Source organism: Callospermophilus lateralis, chromosome 14 (assembly GCF_048772815.1).
Source record: "Callospermophilus lateralis isolate mCalLat2 chromosome 14, mCalLat2.hap1, whole genome shotgun sequence".
In the NCBI taxonomy this organism is placed as follows: domain Eukaryota; kingdom Metazoa; phylum Chordata; class Mammalia; order Rodentia; family Sciuridae; genus Callospermophilus; species Callospermophilus lateralis.
The window spans coordinates 85,296,548-85,302,167 of NC_135318.1; the positions used below are offsets into that span (position 1 = coordinate 85,296,548).

General features: G+C 39.2%; 1 pseudogene; it reads left to right on the plus strand.

The window, feature by feature from the left end:
• The first annotated feature begins 956 nt into the window (after positions 1–956).
• Positions 957–1,461, plus strand: LOC143380042 (dual specificity protein phosphatase 4 pseudogene; annotated as a pseudogene).
• Positions 1,462–5,620: the final 4,159 nt, after the last annotated feature.

Below are 5,620 nucleotides of genomic sequence, written 5' to 3' on the forward strand. Positions count from 1 at the left end.
TTCTGCCACTCTTTTGTCAGTGCAGGCACACAAGGCACCTGAGGCTGATAGGGCTGCTATGTAACCTGAACGCTGCAGGAGGAAGGGGACCCAATAGGGGTCTGGCCGTCCAAGCCTCTGGGGAGCAAGTGGGTAGTCACTACTGAAGGCTCCCATTCTTAGCACTTGTTTGCCCATTCCTGTTGCCTGGCTGGCCTGAGTGACTATCTATTGCCCCAGTTCCTACACTCCATGGTGACGATTGATTAACTGGGAGAGATGGACTGCAGTGTGCTCAAAAGGCTGATGAAGCTGAGAGAGAACCACCAAGGCAGAGGCTGTAGCTTCAGCGGCAACCATGAGGAGGTTGGGAGGTGATGGTTGCCCTGGGTTGTGGGGCGGGGTGAAGGGTGAAGTGCATGGCAGCAGCAGGGCTGACAGCAGCTGCAGTCTCTGAACCCTGGGGCTAGGGAGCGCTATCAAGCTCTTGCTTTTCGACTTTTTGCACATTTTTCCTATCGGAGGTTCGGTCCACCTTCTTTGATACAACACACAGGACAATAGGCAGGCCAAGGGCTCCATGAGCCTGGAGTCCATCCTGCACACCCAGGAGGAAGTGCTCCCTCTTGTGCTCTAGCCTCTACTTGGCTATCATCCTATACTTTGAGTGGAGCCCACTCCAAGGGCTCAGGGAGGACCACACCTTGACCCTAGTACTGCAGCGACTCCACCCTAAGCCCCAGTGAATAAACATCTGCTTGCTCAAATCTGGCTGTGAGACGTTTTCCTCTGCTTACCCAGAATTCTCTTCTAATTCTGCCCTGGCAAACCTTCCCCCCTCCCCCCCAGTGCCACAGAGTCCCTTCACCTGGGGTGCAGCTCCAGTGGAACCGCTCTGTGCATCCAGGTGGCAGGGTCCCTTGGAGATTCTTTGGTTTCTCCACTTCCACGGTGCCTACCATGCTATCTGGAGAGACATGCTGCACGCCCTAGGAATCACAGCCATGTTGAATGTCTCCTTTCAATGCCCAAACCACATGGAAGGACGCTACCAGTACAAACGCATCTGGTGGAAGAAAACAACAAGTCATTCATGGATTCCAGGTTCATGGAAGCCATGGTTGTAGGACTGTGCAGTGAACGACTGCTGCAGGCCAGGAATGGTGCACTGCTAGGAGGGCATTCTGTTCTCTGCTACCATCTGCTTGGCTTAGCAGATGATGAAGGAACACCTGAGGCTTGAGAAGGCCTTGAGCTGCATGGAGCAGCTGTCCAAGGTGCTGGCCACATCCTACCCCTCCAGGCCTGCCGGCCCTTCAGGCCCCTTAAGGGAGCTGCAAACCCTCTTCTACCCTTACTTCACAGTTTTTCTTCAGCTTCCCTATCTCTTTGGGTGTGCACTTGGCCCCCAGCAGATTGCAGGACCTGCACAACCCCAGCACTAACTTCCCCAGAACTCAGAGCCACTCACCTAACTCCTGAAACCAAGGTTGCCTGCCAGCAATGGATGCAAGATCCTCATGTGGGATCTAACAATATACAAATTTGTATCAAGAGTATATAATGACTCTAATATCTACTATGGCAGATGTCTTTTTCTCCATTCATCATGCCTTCTACTACTGCATATACTGAAAATATATAAGTGCAGTTTCCCAGTCTCATCTGGATTAAGGGTTCCAATTCTTCAATGAGATAAATTAATGTGAGGCGAACCTACATGTGTATATGGACAATTGGGGTAGGAGTGTAATGTAGGAAATTTGTCTTCTTGTGAAGAAAGTGAGTGTCCTGATCAAGCTCTGGAGTTGGATTCCTGGCAACAAGGTGTTAAGTGGCAAAAGTTGGGGGGGGGAGCAGTGTCCTCTGGAATATTTTTGTGCTGTGTTTGGACTTTTCTCCTGGCTCCATTATTTTTATATTTGTGAAGCATACAAACAGAGTCTCTGTCCTTCCTGGAAATTTTATAGATATCTTGAATATATTAAATATCTTGAATATATTCATTAAAGTAATATAATTACATTGTATTATATAATTAATTACATATAATTATTTGTAATTATATATAATTATATTATATAATTATTAGAGTGAATTCTACTCTCTGAATATAAGACCTGACTGATGTCTTACTTGTGAAGATTAAGTTGATTGACCTAAAACATAACATTGCTATGTTAATGAACTTTGATGAAAAATAACTGACAAGAACAACTTTTAGAGGAGAGATTTATTTTGGGTCACAATTTTAGCGTGTTCAGACCATCATTATCTGGCTCCAAGGCAGAAATATTATAGTGGAAGGATGTGATGGAGGAAAGCTGCTCAGCACATGGGAGCTGGGAAGCAGAGAGAGAGGAAGGGACCAGGACATATATAGTCTAAGGTCATTCTCCCATTGACTTTCTTTTTCCCATCATGACTCACCTACTTACAGTTACCAACCAGTAGTTCATTAAAATTTTTAATTCATCAAGTGGATCAATTAGCTCTCTTAATCCAACTGTTTCACCTCTGAACATGGTTGTCTTATCTAACACTTGAGTTCTTTAGAGGATATTTCTAGATCCATACCATAATAATTGCCTTGCACACAGTCAATACTCAGTACCTATTTTCTATTATTATCACTACTGCTACACATACAAGAACTACCACAAGATGTGTAGGAAGAAAAAACCCATTATAAATAATAACAACAACAAACTAAATATTTATGGGAAAAAATATAAGAAAGCTGTGCAAGCTCTATTGGAAGGATGATTTAAAATGCTAATTTATGTACAAAAAGAGACATGAATATATTTTTCTTCAAAAGACTTAATATCATTAAATTTTTGCTTCTGCCTAAAAGATTCAAAAAAGACTATGATTTCAAAAGAAATACCAACATGATTTCTTCAGTTTTAGAACAAGGCAAGCTGATTTTTAAAATTTCTTTTTAGTATGTATTTTTTAGTTATAGTTGGACACAATACCTTTTTATTTATTTATTTATTTATTTATTTATTTATTTATATGTGGTGCTGAGGATCAAACCCAGATGCTAGGCAAGTCTCTACTGCTGAACCACAACCCCAGCTCCAAGAAGTGCTGATTTAAAAAAATCATATTGACAAACATTCTAAGGAAATTCAAATTAACTTACAAATAAAAATGTAAAAGAAAATTATATTTTAAAAAATTGATACACAAAAGTGATACACACAATCAAAACCTTTGGTGGACTACCAATTTGTAGGAGTACCCCTAAAATAAGGTTTTTTGAAGGACAATTGTGTTTCTTCTCATTTTTAACAGCTTTTTAGTTGTAGATGGACACAACAGATTAATTTTATTTATCTCTTTTTATGTGGTTGTGAGGATCAAACCAGGACCTCACACATGTCAGGCAAGCTCTCCGCCACAGAGTCACAACCCTAGCCCCAAAGGACAATTGCTTTTAGTAGAGTCAGTATAGAGAGTATAGAGTGATACTCTTGATAGTGACTTTCACAATTGGTTTATTTAGAATATTATTTCATATTTTTTATATTTATATATAATTATATGGAATTATATGTAATTATATTATATAATATAATTAATAGAGTGAATTCTACTCTCTGCATATAAAACCTGACTGATGCCTTATTTGTGAAGATTGAGTTGATTAACCTAAAACATAACATTGCTATGTTAAAGAGCTTTGATGGAGAATACCTGACAAGAACAACTTTTAGAGCAGAGATTATATATATATATTTTTTTCTAAGTAAATTACACTATTCCTTGCCTAAATAAATAGGAATCACTGATGTTTTCAAGAGGTTGAGAAGAGCAAAAGGAATTATCCTAAAGACACACTGTTTAGAAAAGAACCTGTTGTTAGAGAAAACATAGGTGTAGTTTTTAATTTTTACATCTCTGTGATTTGGTTTTAATTTCACCTTGGATGTCTCCTTTACTTTCAGCATGTTTTGTTGTTGTTGTTGTTTTCTTATCTTTACATATTGAAGATATTTTCCTATCCTTATCCTGAAAAACACAAGGATTGCAGACAACAGCAATAGAAATAAACCAATAAAAGAGTGAAGGGCACATGCTCTTTCTTGGACAGATCTTGTCATATCTCCTGCAGGCCCACTGTGGATATTTCTTGAAAATGCCTGCTCCCCACAAAAAGGAGGACCCAGTCAATAGAACAGTGGCAGTTTTTTTCTTATTGCAAATGCCTTAGCAGTTGCCCTTCTCTGCTCACTGTTAACTTTGAGCTCTGACTTCAACTCATACCCAAAACATATGAAATCTACTACAAGAAGCATCACTCCCCACATGCCCAAATCTGGAAATCCACAGGCTGTCAAAGACCCATGATACTCAGCCCCAGCACAGACAGTTTTCTTCTTTCCAGTAATATTACAAGGCATGTCAGAATTGACCTAGACATTGACACACTACATACTCCCATCTAAAGTATTTTCATTTTTACTCATAGGAATGCAATTGGCATGATTTGAATGAACTTTCTGGTAGCAGAACATGGGGAGGTTCCTGGAGAGTGGCATTCCTGGAGAGGTCACGGAAGCTCTGCACCTCTTCTCCCTTACCTGTACTCTCTTTCATCTGGCTTCGTGTCAATCTACTCTGTAATATCTTTTGTTGATAGACCACTACATTTGCAAACACAATTGTTTCTCTGAGTCCTGTGAGCTGCTCTAGCAAATAAACCAAATGTAAGGAGGGGATTACAAAACCCAATTTATAGCCTATTTTCAATTTAAATAACATATTTATTGTCATTGTGGTAAATTTTTAAATTTTACCATGAAATTGATCATTGGAGTCAAGGTCCCCACCAGCTGGGAATCAGACCCCAGTTTCCTGGGGAAAGTCACTGGGCACCATTTCTCTACTCACACACATGCCTTTCCTGGAGGGCTGCTTAGGCTTAAAAAAAGACAGGTCTCCTTGCACAAATGTCTCTTCCAGTCCTTAGCCCATGGTTTCATTTGATTATTAACTTTTTTTTTGCTACTAAACTCTAGGACATCTATATATATATATATATATATATATATATATATATATATATATATATATATATATATATATTAAATTAACAGTTTGCAAGTATTTCCTCCCATCTGCAAGTTGTTTTCCACCATGACTTTGTTTGACCACTTCTGCAGTATTGGATAATCATGTACACTATCTATTTTTGCTTTTGTTGTCTGTGCTATTGATGTTATGTCAAAAAAAGAAAGAAAGAAAGAAAGAAAGAAAGAAAGAAAGAAAGAAAGAAAGAGAGAAAGAAAGAAAGAAAGAAAAACAGAGAGAGAGAGAAAGAAAGAAAGAGAGAAAGAAAGAAAGAAAAAAAGGAAGGATACAAAAGAAATAATTGCCAAGACTAATATGAATGAGTGGAGAATGAAGGTTTTTTCCTCCTGTTTTTTTTTTTTTCTAGGAAGTTTATAGGCCTCACAGTTAAGTCTTCTACCCACTTTGAAGTGATTTGCATGTGGCATAAGATAAGCATCTTGTTTTATTCTTTGGCATTTGGGTGTCCAGTTTCTTAGTACCTTGTGTATTTTTAGCCCCATTGTTAAACATCAGCTGACCATACATGCATGGATTTACTGCTGGGCTCTCTGTGCTC